The sequence below is a fragment of the Rhynchophorus ferrugineus genome, unplaced genomic scaffold, assembly GCF_030347505.1.
Source record: "Rhynchophorus ferrugineus isolate W39M unplaced genomic scaffold, kcgeb_rfMv2 rfM7, whole genome shotgun sequence".
NCBI lineage: Eukaryota > Metazoa > Arthropoda > Insecta > Coleoptera > Curculionidae > Rhynchophorus > Rhynchophorus ferrugineus.
Window position 1 is genome coordinate 8,590,309 of NW_027472586.1, and position 16,666 is coordinate 8,606,974.

A 16,666-nucleotide genomic window follows, 5' to 3' on the forward strand; every position below is an offset into this window, starting at 1 on the left:
GCCGTGGACTTTTCAATGGGTCTGTTAAACTATTTTAAACGCCAATATTTCTTCCAAGTTCATTTGTTTGTGGAAATAATTATTATTCCAGGTAAAATAAATACGTAGAATTGTCATAAAATACTACACTACTTAGTGTATTATCTTGGTGAAACATTATCATCTTTTTCTTTAGAATTTCTTAGTTAATACAATATTTGTCGTGATTAAATTAGGTAGTACCTCACCACCGATAACAAATTACTAATTATTCGTATTGTTTGTGTAAATAAAATGGTTATGATCACCAAAAAACCATTATATTTCCAACACTCCACATAGCTCGAGTAATATTATAAAAGAAAGTGCTAGATTAAAACGAATTAAAATTAATTAAAACCTTGTTTTGTTTCAGGTTAGTGTGTCCTTTGTCCATATTTAATTAGGCTTTGGGTAAGTCTGTTTTTTTGAAGTTTCAAAGCTCCGATAGAATAATTCATTCGGCCGTTCCGGCCTCCTCGACATTACACTTGTTTGTCGCAAACTGTTTTGCCGTTAATATTAATTTTCTTAAAAAGTAATTAACCCCTTTCATCCAAAAAATCGCTTAATAAACATATTTTATTATGGAAATTAATGAATGGAAATTAGATAACGATTTATTAACGTTGTATAATGGATGTTAATTGGGTGTAATTCAGACGACAATATGTAGGGTTAGGGTTCGTAATTTATTTTTTATGTTTCCTTTTTATATGTTTCATAATAATATTGTCGCTATATCTCAAATTTAATTAAGTAAAAAAAATATTTAACGCTGACTTAGCCATCTCATGGCAATAACATAAATAACATTGCCAATATATGATAACATTTTAAAATTTTGTCATTGTCAGTTTTAGTCTCAAAGTGTTTAGTTGTATTAGTGAAGTTTCGCCAACATTCCAGTTAGAAATTACTTAAGAAAAGTTACTTATATTTATATGTAGGGTAATTTTAAAAACAAAATGTCTTCGAGGATGAACAATACAATACAACGACAATTTTGCATGATAGGAAACGTCCGACAGTTGTCAAATGACAAGCGTATACTGTGTTACCACTTTACAAAAACAATATTAATGATATCGGTACCCATTTAAGTTAAAATAACCCTCTAAAACAGCATCGTTTATTCAAATATAATAAACGATAAATTATATAAATATTGGTACTGTCCATAATAATTTAGTCGCCCTAAATCAATTGTTAGGGTATATGGATATATGGTGTCGAAGTGTGGAGTATTACTAGCAAATCCAACGTAGCTGCACTTCAGAGATTATAAAATAAAGTGTTACGTGCCATCGGTGACGCCACGTGCCAGTGTAAAGTATTCTGAAAGAGTGTTAGTGTAACTGAATACACTCGCCAAATAATTAAATATGTGCGTAGGTTAAATCGTTTACTAGAACCCGGCTTGATTAATCGACACATAGAGTAAAGTTTATAAGTTTGTACAGGAGATCACTTGTTCTGTCTATTGGATATCTATATTGAAATCTCATCAAAGACTTATTGCCTATTGGACATAACATATGGCTTGAAAAGTCCCGGGCTTAACAAAGAAAAAACGGGTTTTTGTTCGTCATTCGTAATTTCCATCGAGAGCCACAGAATCATTCCAGCACTGCTCTAACATTTTAATACAACTTTTGTAGAATGATTTATTTTTTGCCCCAAAATAGGCCTGTGATAAGTTACTGTCCACTCATCGTGAGGATCGTTTGGATTTCGTAGTGAAGTGATAGATCCCTGCTTCATCCATTGTCACATATCGATTCAAAAACGTTCTTTTGATATCATTACGATGTTATCTAACTCACGTAACTTTACTTTTCGATCACTCACAACGATTTTGTGGATTTTTTATGTTTTCTGCTGTTACCACTTCATTTGGGCGTCCACTACGTTCTACATATCGGTGTCTCGACCACGTTTAAAGTCGGCAAACCAACGTTTTATTGTTGTTTGTGATGGAGCGGAGTCCTTATAACATTTTTCAGGCCATTTCTTCGCTTGAACGGTATTTTTCCCATCAAGAAGCAGTGTAAAATTAAAACATAAAATTGATTTTGATCCATTGGTTTGAACATAACAAGGATAGTGTCAATCTTAGCACGATAACTCACAAACTTATGAGTATTATCATGAAATTTTAAGAGCTTTATTAGAAGATTACTACTAACTGTAAAAACGGTGTAAAAGAATAATAAAAAAATGATATCACTGCACGTATGTTAAAATGAATATTAAAATCGTCGATAAACTTGACTATTAACGATTTAAACTCTCTAAAACAAAACAGTTTATAGATTTGGTACATTTGAGTCCCAATTAGAAGGAATCAATGAAAACGTCTCTCTTTCTAAACCGCGTCTTTTATAGTTAATTGCGTTTTTTTTTTGATCGGCCCTCCATTCCCCCTCCCCCTTTCGCCATCCACGGCCGAAACTCTAGCCTTTAAATCGAAATCAGAACCCGGCCAGGACTAATTATATCCTTTTTCTCGGGCAACACCATTCCTACCCCATTCGGGCGCCGTCACAATGCGAAGATTAATCAGCGATGTTTCGGTTTTTCTTTCGCGAAAGTGGAGCCATTTTTCAGTCAAACAGCCAATTAATAACCTGCGCGAAATTAAACGGCGTCCCGCGTCCCGGCACGGGGACGATCCGGTCTCTCTCTCTCTTTCTCGGTTTCTCTTTAATTTTTTTTCGGCGCCTCCATTGTTGGCGTTTAAGAAATTCGGAGATTTCTGCCCTTGGCGCTAATAAAAAGGCTTTAAACTAAACGATTAAAGGCCCATCCAGTCGAAAGCCGGGCGTATTTCTCTTCCGGGATAATCTGTTTCCGTTATTTTTTTCATTTTTTATTGTCTTTTCTCGTTTTCGGGCGGGGACTGTCTGCACGAACGGGGCAAGTTTCCTTCCGATTTGGGGATTCGAAGGGATTATTTAACTACTTTTCTAATATATAATTATGACACTATATATATATATATATATATATATATATATATATGTATATATATATATATATATATATATATATATATATATATATATATATATAATTATGAATACACTAAAGAATAGGCGAAGAGATCGAACCTTAACCTTGCCTGTTTTTTGTTGAAAAGTTATATATTGAGGAGGTTCGATTTATTTTAATTGTGTGTAAAATTTGTAGTCAATGGTAGCTTTATATTAGAGTTTTACAGGAATTAAAATTCAAAATAAATTATTCCAGTCTCTGCAAAAGTCTGGTTGGCTAAATATAAAGGGCTTCACCAGGATAGAGAGCAGTTAAACATGGACTCGATGGAAAGCCCTCAACGATTATTGTCTTGAACACAGCCCATTAAAAGGTCATGAAATTATTAATAACATAAGATAACATGGTGTTTTTGGACACAGTGGTCAAGAAATATATAATAGGATATTATATATATATATATATATATATATATATATATATATATATATATATATATGTATATATAAATATATAAATATAATTATGAATACACTAAAGAATAGGCGAAGAGATCGAACCTTGCCTGTTTTTTGTTGAAAAGGTATATATTGAGGAGGTTCGATTTATTTTAATTGTGTGTAAAATTTAAAGTCAATGGTAGCTTTATATTAGAGTTTTACAGGAATTAAAATTCAAAATAAATTATTCCAGTCTCTGCAAAAGTCTGGTTGGCTAAATATAAAGGGCTTCACCAGGGTAGAGAGCAGTTAAACATGGACTCGATGGAAAGCCCTCAACGATTATTTTAAATTAAAAACTATTTTGTTCATTGATTGTCTTGAACACAGCCCATTAAAAGGTCATGAAATTATTAATAACATAAGATAACATGGTGTTTTTGGACACAGTGGTCAAGAAATATATAATAGGATATTATATATATATATATATATATATATATATATATATATATATATGTATATATAAATATATAAATATAATTATGAATACACTAAAGAATAGGCGAAGAGATCGAACCTTGCCTGTTTTTTGTTGAAAAGGTATATATTGAGGAGGTTCGATTTATTTTAATTGTGTGTAAAATTTAAAGTCAATGGTAGCTTTATATTAGAGTTTTACAGGAATTAAAATTCAAAATAAATTATTCCAGTCTCTGCAAAAGTCTGGTTGGCTAAATATAAAGGGCTTCACCAGGGTAGAGAGCAGTTAAACATGGACTCGATGGAAAGCCCTCAACGATTATTTTAAATTAAAAACTATTTTGTTCATTGATTGTCTTGAACACAGCCCATTAAAAGGTCATGAAATTATTAATAACATAAGATAACATGGTGATTTTGGACACAGTGGTCAAGAAATATATAATAGGATATATATATATATATATATATATATATATATATATATATGTATATATATATATATATATATATATATATATATATATATATATAATTATGAATACACTAAAGAATAGGCGAAGAGATCGAACCTTAACCTTGTCTGTTTTTTGTTGAAAAGTTATATATTGAGGAGGTTCGATTTATTTTAATTGTGTGTAAAATTTGTAGTCAATGGTAGCTTTATATTAGAGTTTTACAGGAATTAAAATTCAAAATAAATTATTCCAGTCTCTGCAAAAGTCTGGTTGGCTAAATATAAAGGGCTTCACCAGGATAGAGAGCAGTTAAACATGGACTCGATGGAAAGCCCTCAACGATTATTGTCTTGAACACAGCCCATTAAAAGGTCATGAAATTATTAATAACATAAGATAACATGGTGTTTTTGGACACAGTGGTCAAGAAATATCCTCAATTACAAAAAGTTCTGACAATGTGTTATTTTTTATATACGACTTAAGATTAGGAATACGCTGGTCGAGTGTGGTGATTAATCTTCCAGTGATTATTGGTTATTTGCAGACTACAGAGAAATACACCAGATAAACAATTTTTGTCGCAAGTGATGAAGTTATTGTCTTCTGAAGCAGTTGACGCCTATTTTGATAGGAAAGTTACATTTTTGACTAGAAATGTATAAAAATAAAAGAACAACGCTGGACTGAATGTCATCCTTGATGAATAGAGTCATAAAATTCTTTTGTTGTCTACTTTTGGACTTATTCTCTATTGATGTAGACTAACGTTCGTTTAGTTTTTTGATTTTATAATGTGTGCATAGTCAATGAAAACTAAAAACATTTTTAATTTTTTAAAACAAACAAACGTGGAAATATTGGTATTTTTTCTACATCAAAGGAAACAAATTTTCATAGTCTTGTAGTTCAACATTCAACTCAAGTAAGAATCTTCATTTAATTAAAAGGATATCTTCAGTGCACCTATTTACAGAACTCTTTGATGAATGGAAACGTCTACAGGTCATTTTCACGTTCACTGTAGCATCTGTATCATTACATCTGTATGTGTATTGTGGAGTTACTTGAGAAAAGTAACTCGAGCTTAGTAATAAATAATTTTGTTGCATTTGGAAATACATTACATTCTATAATAAAATTCAGTTTCTCTGAACTTTAGTAAGGTTGTTTTGCTAAATCTGGAAAGTAGGGTGGATGGAGCAATAATTTTTTTCTTTTGATGACAACAAAAACGTAGCTTACAAGACAATTATTAACAATAAATTCCCAATATTAGTTAACTGTAGACGGTAGCATTTTTGTTATTCGAAAACTATATAATAGTTTATGGACAGTGTTTTATAGCCAGTCCTCTTCAACTTTATCGAGTCGATTGTTTTATTATTAGTGCAGATTAAAGTTTTGTGTCGCCTCTATAAGAGTAATAATTTTTATATTTTACTGCCCCAATAATTTTGATACTGTGTGAATGACGGGAGTCGGTTATACTATAACGATAAAGCCATTGTAAAAGCGCGCGTAAAACTGTTTTTAAACATTCCGGCTCTTATTTGCATAGTTATCGCTGGATTTCAGGTAGTTTAATGGGTTTTACGGATTTTTCAGTTTGCCACGTTAAATAGTTAACCTATTTCGATTGATTTATTTCTATTTCGCAATGCGAAACATTCAGTAAAATGTTAGCATTTTTGTATCTTTGTAAAGCGCAGTTAGTCAGTTTTCATATTGAAAATATATTAACAATTAAATATAATAACAACTAGAAAATGATTCAAGTGTCTATTGAATTATTTAAATTTATGGTTGAAAATTTTAAATTTTAAGCACACAATTTAAGACAGCTTTCTAGCAATGATGAGTCTTATATCAAAATCAATATTTTCACCTCACCTAATATATGTTTCTATCTTAAGAAATGTTTATTATACTCATCATATTTTGGAATATGAGCGTTATTTATGATTTTTATAGTAAATTAAAATAAAATAAAATTCGAACTTTGGACGTGGATTCAATAATTTGCTATTGCTAGTTAAGATTATTGTATATTTTTGCTAATTACTTATGCTATCTGTGACTTGGTCTGATACGTGATAAGGTCCTCAGATCATTGTGGTATTCCCCACCTAGTAAATATTTCTATCTTAAGAAATGTTTATGGTATGGTACTCATTATATTTTGACTTATGGCAATTATTTATGTGTTTCTTATTAAATTGAAAAATATTAAACTGGAACTTTGGATCTGGATTATATAATTTTACTTTTCACTGAAATATGGCCGCAGAAAGCTGAAATATATACTATATATGTTGAAATATTTACTATAAATGTTGAAATATATAATTGATTATGGTATCTATGGACTAGTGATGTAAGATTGAACTAGTGAAATCTGCATTTATTCAATATTTATCATAATTTATCTGGCAATGATTTACCGTTCTTTGCAACCTCAATAATACCAATTTAATGTTTTGGTCACTATATAGTCTGAATTCAGCATTTCATAAATATTATCTAGTGTGAATATTATCTAGTAATTGCCTTTTAAGTTTTTGGGGTTGCGATGTAATATTTTTCCTGGCGTAGTATGGCAACGAAAAGTTATGTAATATAAATGTTGACATACTGAATATTTATCATAATTTATTTGACAATGATTCTCCGTTCTTTCTCTCTACTTTAGCAATAAATAAACATCATGTAGTATAATATTAATTATACATTAAGCAATGGAAAGTGTTTTCTATCAAGTCACCGTTAGTTTTAATGTTTGAATACTGTCAGCATTGTCAGGTACCTGATACGGAATTTATATTTTTTATTGGCGTTAGACTAATTGTTTTGTCTTTTAATAAATTGCTTTTCATAAAATTTTATTCAAAAAGCAAAATTAAATTGTAGAGAAATTGAATACTAGGTTATTCAATATTCAATATATGGTGTATGTGATTTCGTAAAACTATGAAACAATTGTTATAAATCAGACTTTTTTTGCCAAGTTTTATATTGAGCTGCTCTAATAGTTAATTGGGTGATAATTAAAGTATATCAGTTTCTTTCTGTTTCAATTTCTAATTCTTCCTTAGATTTTCACTAGATGCCACTTCTTCGACACTTGCTTTAGCTTAAGCTCATTAATAATCTATTGAGATAAATTTGACGTGTATGGTACTGTTTGGCATACAGTTTGCAGAAATTTATAATTTCAGCTCGATCAAAAATCTCATAATTATTTGAAAAATATATTGAAGAACAAATTGACAATAATGAAATTTTGTAAAACAAACAATGTCTTGGGGAAGACGTAATTTCGGTTTTGTTGATAACAAATAATATATGTGCCGTTTTAATTTCTGGTAAAACCATAATCCACTCTGGGATTCCTCAGGTATTTGAAAGAACTGACCCACCTAATTTTCCAGCTTTATATCATTAAGAGAGCTTTTGAATCAAACCTTCCCAGCCAAAATCTTACTAACGAATGTCATGATGGAAGACAAGACTTTTTCATTGATCAATTCTCGAAAAACCAAAACTATTTTCTCGCCAGCCTTATACACGTAAAATATTCGAGCTGTTACGTGGCCATCAATGTGTATTTCACGGCGTCGCTTGGCATTCGAATGTATAATCGATCTGAGGCCGTAATACCTGAATATGGTGACAGATCTGCGGCGCCTATAGGAAATGTTTGGACAGTTTGGATTAAGTGTAATCTACATCGTTTTATGTAAATCACATTGATAATATTCAGACATTTACATCAGATTAATAGGTATTGTAATATTTCATTTCATTAATTATAGTTTTAATTTACGAAGATTTGGCCAATGGAAAACATTCGTGGAGTTTTTTTTCAGTATAATTGAACGGGATTTATCACAGTCCGAAAACGAATGTTACTAAACTAAATTGACAATGCAAGTTACAAGCATCTTTCAGAAGGATTCAGTGTTATTGTTCACTAGTTTTGTATTAGGCCTGTACATTAGTTTTAAACGATTTTTTTTTGAATTTGAAGCTTTTTCAGCTTTGAGATTTCATCTCGAAAGTATGATATATCATTTGAAGCTATCCACGAATTTATCCATTTATTGATATCTTCATAAGAAGTGAAGCACCGCTCAGATAGGTTACGACTCATGTTGGAGCAAGTATTAATCAAAGGGTGTAAGGTCTGGAGAATTCGGCGGCTGGGGTAGCTCTTATCATTTTAATATTTCCAAGTGTGTTTTCACCGGTTTTGCAGCATGTGGTCGAGCGTTGTTCTGCTGAAGAACAACATTGTCATGTCTTTGCTTGTTATTGTTGTTATGCTATCACTGTTTCGCCCTTTACCTTCGGTATGATAATTACCACTTTTAAAACATCGAGAGCAGTATTAAAATGTAAAGCACCTGTCAAAAGAGATTTACTTGGTAAAAATTCAGATATTTTCAAGGCATTAAGACAATGAATTAATGCATAGGCCTTATAAATGATTTTTTAGAGCTGATTGAATATATGCATTAGTTTTGGCATAGATGTAGAAACAATATTTTATTTAAACATTTTATTTTATTACTTTATTTATTTATTTATTTTACTTTATTAGTTACGAATTGTTAAGTCATTCCTGGTGTATTTTATGTTTCAATATGAACGAGGGCTTTTATTGCAAGCATTTGTCATTATCTCTTGAACGAGAAATTTCGTGGTACGAATTTCAACTAATTGCCAATGACGTAGTAGTCGAGAGACGTAACATATATACATACAATTAAATTTGTCATTTACATGGTCGTATATTCTGTCAGGCTCTCGTTGGCTTTCGGCGTTTATTTTACAGAATCAATTTGGATTGCTCAGATTCGATGCGCCTGTACTGGCATAAATATGATGTAGTCTTTAGCGAACCTATCGACCATTCCTGCCCGGATTCAGTTATGTAAACTATAACCTGTAAACATTTCGTTAGGTCGATGTTTGAAATTTCGTGGCTTAATATTTCCCTAAAACAAACATAGTTTATTGTTGTAGAAATCTATTGATTTCCTGCTGTTGCTCTGTGGAAATCAAACTAATAACGTTGTGTTTCAGTGAGTTATTTCTTGTATACACATCGTTGACTTAATGATGTTATATTTTTTATCTGTATTATATAACATGGGCAATTAACTTGTGTATTCTAATATATAATTTATTGATTAATATGTAGTAAGCATCATACTAGATAATAATATCAAATTGAATGAATTCAGACCATATAGTGAACAAAGCATTAAATTGAAATTATTGTAGATGTAAAGAACGGTGCATCATTGCCAGATAAATTATGATAAATATCGAATAATTGCAGGTTTCACCACTGAGCCAGGATTATTTCAGGGTTAGCATAAGTAGTTACATATTTAAATATTTATAGTATATATTTCAATACGTATAGCATATATTTTAGCTTTCCCTGACGATATTTCGGGAAAGAGTCAAATATTTTACATATACATTACATCCTAAGTTACAATTTTTTAAAAAAATTTGTACGAAAATAGACCAAAATATTATGTATAAGGAAATCAGTTGATGTTGATCTTCTACAAAGCTGAGGACAAAATGTGCCAAAGGTGCAATAGACCTCATGAACTTTGGATTAGATCAGTTGTATCTTAAATATATTGTGGTCCAATGAAGATGAACTCTTTTTATTGCCTTATTTGTACTAATGACTAGTTTTTCGAACATCAGCATTATTTTTTCGAAATCTCATGTACTTACACAAACTGAATAATGGCTATGATATACAACACTTCACAAACAGTCTTGTTTTGTTTTGGCTCAAATATTTTTCTGTGGGTCCTATACCAAAGCATTTTCTCTCCTCGTATATTCGCAGTTGTGTCTTCAGCTAGATATTTAAACATGGCTGAAGTATATAAAATTTCAATAATTTTACTGCTTTCTGTTTTCTTTGTCAAATCATAAACATAAAAATAGTTGGGTGGCTGGGGTCATGATCAACAACATGATCATCATATCCAAGCTACAGAATTAGTTGTGTAGCTATCTATACCGTTTATTATTATATACATATACTAAGATTATAATGTAAGTAGAGGTTAAATAGAGACAAGCTTTATTTTCAGCTGCCTGTAGCTTCTAGTTCAGGTTGAAATTGTCACTGTTTATTAGTACTTCGATAAACACTGGTCTTTTATATAGTAGCAGTTTGTTATATATAGACAACTTGGAATTTCTTCCAATTGGCCAATATGTTTTCTCCTGTTCGATATTAAGCTTTTCTCGGTTCTTTTTAACATGAACTTTCCAGCAAGGTGTAGCACCTAAGGTCATTCCCCAATACTTATCTGAGTCAGCAAAATTGATCTGGGTATCGCTTATTCTAACAGGCAAGTACAGCTTCTATTTATCGTTAAAAATTACATGTTTAGAGTTACTTTCGTGTAAATAGATGTGAAATCTTTTAGTCCAAGTATTAATTATATCGTGTTAATCAATAACTGCAGTGTGATCAGCAAAATTGACCATTATTTTAGATTGCTTTCGCAATAATTTTTCTTTTTCCTTCTTGGACTTGATATTCTTTTCCTCTATTAATGGTAGGATATGGTGTTTTTTCCATTTCTTCTTTTTTGTTTTTTGGTAGCCGATCAGTTAGTTATTTAATTGTTCTAGAACATTGCTTGATTGATTACTAAAAAATGAAATATTAAATGAATTATTGAGATCTATAATTTATGCATTATTCAGCCTATGACTAAGCTATGTTTTTTTTGTTTTCTTATTCTTTTTCACAATTTATTGGATAGTAAAACGATATTTGTTTTCTCATTACCGTTTTGAATACAACTATGCGTTTATACAAGAAATAAACAGTTTGATTTATGATTACTTTTTGTGCGATTGCGTATTATAAATTGTATTTTCGGTACGGGCCTTAATATTGTTGGCAAACTGAAACCTTGCCGAAATTGTTCATAAATTTCCTGCAGTCGGCATAAATCTGCCACCGTGTGTGCACCAGCATTTTCAAACGCTGCACAGCCGAATCAATTAAACATCGGATTCCAATCAATGCTGTAAAATATGTGTCGAAGCCCGATTAGCGTTTGAATATATGCAGATAGCGTCAGTATTTTCCAGCTGCGTATTTCATTGTTTGGCCATTTTCAATCCTGGTTATCGCGTGGAAATGTTTGGCAGTTCGCTGGTGTTTCCATCAAAATCTCAGGCCTCTCCCCATTCGTACCCGCGAATGCAGTATTTTTAAGCGTTGTGTAATCGTCAAGTTATCAGATCAAAATGGATGTTTCCACAATATAACAAACTAATATTTTATGTTGTTTAAGATGAGATAACCAGTATATAGTTGAGGAATAATTTCAGAGTCGCGTTATAATAGTTAGGCTCACGTTAGTCGTGATAATGCAAGCATTAAATCAACTGTGTATAACTTATGGTCAGTGTTTTTCTTTATTTTCATATATTTATCTATGCAAACTGCTCAAGAAGCATAACCACGTGGGAAATCCATCTAGAAGCTCGGTAGACGAATATCACTGCAAGTTCCCATAACGTTGGGAATGTTAAAGGCAAAACTTGGGTTTATCATCCTAAGTGTTCTAGTCCCTGCGGCACTGTGATTGCATTAGGTTGCCATCAGACCACCCATTGATCTCCACTATATAGGCGAAATAAGACATATATCAGACATCAGGCAAATTAAGAGTTGCAATGTGTATACCATCACAAGTTGGTATTGTTGGTTACGATCGTTATGATTACTAAGCCAAAAAAGAAAGTAGTGTGATATCAAGCACCTAAAGTAAGCAAGTACTCAAAATCATTGGGAAATTATGATGGAAATTATATTATTGGGGTCAAAATCTTAAAAATTCATCTACTACAGTGGTTAGGTGATTACTGTGGATTAAAATTTATAGTCAAACTGCATTCTGATCCCAGAGATAGCTTTATGTTGTTGGTGGTATCATAAGAGATCCATCATTATCAGTAGTCTCGAACCCTAAAAGTTGGATAGGTTAATGAAATTTCTTTATGTAATTTGTTCACTGTCAAAATATACAATTTGTATAGGATAATGCATAACAATACGAGATAGAATTGATTGTTTTGTTGTTTGTATTGTCTCATTTCTAACGATTGCTGCTGCTCGCATTGCGATTTGTGTTATTGGTCATTATTAGTAGTTTTGTTGTTTGCCTTTGGCACTGTTTATCGCAAAGATGCCATGAATTTCAATTAGTTCTATTGATTTTTTTCGAGATAGAATATAATAACCTGGTATTCATTAATAGTTTGTCTGTAAATTTTTTGACCAATTTATAATTGCAATATGAATATACATAAATAAAACTATATCATAACTAAGTGACGAGAGATTCTAAAAAATAACTGGTTAATGAGTGGATCTTGCGTTACTAGTTTATGCTATATATATATAATATTTATATCTGTAATTGTTTCTTCTGAATCTTCATCTTTTTGAAGATTCTATTAGGCATTGGGTCGATTTCCTGAATACTTTAAAATATTTACTTTTGTGTGTGTATATTATCATTTTCTGGATCCACTTTCTTGTATAAATACCAATCTTATTTTGATAGTAGAAAAATTAGATTGTCACGTAGTTTCAAATAATATTTAGGCAAGTGCGAGAAATATTTTGGACGAAATTTTCGTTTTCAAAAACTCTGCTAATAATACTACGACTCTCATTAACTAAAAATGGGGCAATGTCATTATTGAATTTAATTTAAAAATTATTGTTATGTAAAATATATGAATGAATGGTGATAAATTTTGGCAACAAAATAAGTTTGAGTCCAGAAATTGACAATTAAGATGTTAGCATCAGATTTTTAAATGTAGAAAGACTTATTATCGAATCATCAATGAAATAAATTACAAATTCGTGGAGTATTTGCCTCTAGTTCGGCACACAGAATCATTTGTTGTGTAGAAAAAGTTAATCTTACATTTCAAAGCCATAATTGTTATTTCGTTCTGTAATATCTCTAAAATGAAATACAATTTCAGTTCTAGTTTAAAACTAGAGCGGAGATAGAGAAAGCGGTTCATATATAATATAATGGTTGACTCAGACCTTATGAATAATTGAACTGGAAGTTTGTTTGGTGTTTGAAACGCTTTAATAATTCAGGCATTCATAATAATCCAGCGGAAGACAAGCCTTAAATAATATATTATGTTATTACACATTTTCCTTTGGCTATTTAATCCCATTTTCTAATAAAAAAAAGATTATTGATATCGAAGAAGAAAATGCAAGGACATGTGATGAATTTTATAATATTTCGAGGTAAGTTTGCAGTGATATATATGTTTTTTAATCTGCTCTACAGTAATAATATCAGTCAGACTTTTTTTTCTAACAATCAGGCTATATAGCATATATCTCCTCCCCCTCGGGAAATGTATTATTTCCGACATATAACTGAGTGTCTCCCTAAAGGAAATGAACCAAAACTGATAGCTTAAACTTAAGCCGAGATATAAAACAACTCTGCAATACTTGGATGTTACAAAATCCCAATATGGGAACTCACACGTTGTAGTTTGCATAATAACTAAACGACGAAACCGTATCCAGAATAGTCCATAAATTCTCTAGGAGAAATATAAATCTTTCAACAAGGGATATTCCTGCAATTTACTGTACCTACATATACAACAATGGAACAAGGATATTATGGAATCTGATTTAGAAATAATTTTTATGTAAAGCGTATGAATCAATGGTGATAAATCTCGGCAATAAAATGAGTTAGGGTCCAGAAATTGCTAATGAAGATGTTGGCATCAGATTTTTGAATGTAAAAAGACTTCATTACAGAGCAAAATAATCATTTTTCATTATCGAATTATCAGGGAAATAAAGTACAAATTCTTGGAGCATTCACCCCTAGTTCGGCGGACTTAGCCCTTTCTGATCTGAAAAATGTGTTGTGTAGAAAAAGTTAATCTTACACTTGAAAGCCATAATTTTTATTTTGCCGTAATATCTCTAAAATAAAATACAATGTTAATTCTAGTTTAAAACTAGAGCGAAAGCAGTTCGTATATAATATAATGGTTGACTCAGACCTTATGAGCAATTGCACTGGAAGCTTGTTTGGTTTTTGAAACGCTTTAATAATTCAGGCATTCATAATAATTCAGCGGAAGACAAGCCTTAAATAATATATTATGTTATTATACATTTTCCTTTAGCTATTTTATCCCATTTTCTAATAAAAAAAAGATTATTGGATATCGAAGAAGAAAATGCAAGAAAATGTGATGAATTTTATAATATTTCGAGGTAAGTTTGTAGTGACATATATATATTTTAATCTGCTCTACAGTAATAACATCAGTCAGACCTTTTTTTCCTAACAATCAGGCTATATAGCATATATCTTCTCCCTCTCGGAAAATGTATTATTTTCGACATATAACTGAGTGTCTCCCTAAAGGAAATGAACCAAAACTGATAGTTGAAACTTAAGCCGAGATATAAAACAACTCGGCAATACTTGGATGTTACAAAAGCCCGATATGGGAACTCACACGTTGTAGTTTGCATAATAACTATACGACTTAAAGCGTATCCAGAATAGTTCATAAATTCTCTGGGAGAAATATAAATCTGTCGACATGGGATGCTTCTATAATTTAATGTCCCTACATAGAACAAATTAATTAAATATATAGTTGTGACGATTCTATGATGTATATTGTAGTTATTTAATATAATATGTCTTTATGATTATTTATTGCTAATATGTTGATATTTCTTTGTAGCATACATATAGTTGGAACATACATATATTGGTAGAATATATCAAATGTAGAATATATCATTTCAGTATATTTGATTATTGTCTTTCCTTTCCCAGCATAGAGTCCTTAATTTTCTGACTGTCTCGTTTGTAACTCTGAACCCCTTGGAAGTGGTTGACCTTTAATGCACTGATAATTTTTGTAGCTTGTAATATTAATGGAGTAAATTATGACTGCAATAGATTTGGACGTCCAAAATCTATAACATGACAGAAAGATAAGTTTTTCATAATGTTATCGAAATTCGCTATGTAACTAATGAAGAACTGTACGATGATCTGGAAATCAAATGGATTTGCGAATTTATCAAAGATTTCGCTTTGAAACACGAAAGAAGATTACTAAATCATAGTAACGTGGAAGCAATACAACTTGCTGGACAGCTCCCATGATGTCAGGAGATTGAAACGAACAAAACCATACGAACTTATATAAAGTGTATACGTTTAGTGTAAACTTTAGCTATAAGTTAATAATTAATAAATAATTATAATTTTATAATTGAGGAATACATATTGATGTATTTTCGCACTCATCTTGCTTGTTAATTAATCCAAGTACATAGGAAAAGTAGCAATAAATGAATTGTAAATTAAGATTGTACTAAGCGTATCTAATAAAGATGTTATAAAAAAAATTAAGTTATCGAAATGAAAATGACGTTTAAATGTGCCTTAAATTCTCGCTTTTTAAATAAAATACTGGAAAATACATTTCGTGTCGATCAAAAACATCAACTAGCTAGTACTCATAAAGAAAACAGACTGGACATTGATATAGTGTGCTAAAACAGAGAAAACTGAACACTGAATAATGAGGTTAAATTTCAATTTTTGGGATCTAATAGTCGTGGCCATTTTGACGAGGCCAAAATGTAACGAAAAATGTATTTTTTTTTATTTGCACTAGCTATATTTATGTAAGTTCAAGTAAATGTTTGTCTAAAGTTTGATAATAATTAGCGTTGGGAACTATCGACTGACAGTCGAAGTAGTCGGCAGTGAAAAAACTAGTTGACTGAAAACAGTAATTACCATTTCAGTCTAATGTTCGCTTTGACTGTTCTTTCCAATCGTAATAACAGACGGAGGTATGTATAATTGCTGTGCCGTAGATATTACTTCATTTCAAATAATCTCCAATATATTTCATCCTATTCTAATATTTGGAAAGTAACAATGACATAATATAATTCGTGCGTTTCTATTTTATTCGAATATGTTCTTACGTTTTTGTTTCTTTTTTAATCGTGCCATTTATCGATAATCAGGAATATATTAAAATTATTATTCTTTGAAACTTCAATGAAAGGAGATTATCTAAGATTATTTTATAAAAATATATCGATATTTTTTCAAAAAATAATCCATATATGATTTCAGTTGTTTCAGTTGACTA

The 16,666-nt window shown here is 30.8% G+C and overlaps 1 protein-coding gene across 8 annotated transcripts in view; it reads left to right on the plus strand.

The window, feature by feature from the left end:
- Positions 1–16,666, plus strand: part of cpx (synaptic transmission protein complexin) — a 443,610-nt gene that overhangs the window by 47,862 nt on the left and 379,082 nt on the right. For 2 of the 8 annotated variants that reach the window (XM_076409240.1, XM_076409242.1), the window contains exon 2: positions 395–432. The exons of the other annotated variants lie outside the window; for them this stretch is intronic. The gene's annotated coding sequence lies outside the window, so the exon portion shown is untranslated. The remainder of the gene's footprint in view (positions 1–394; positions 433–16,666) is intronic. 8 annotated transcript variants of the gene reach the window in all.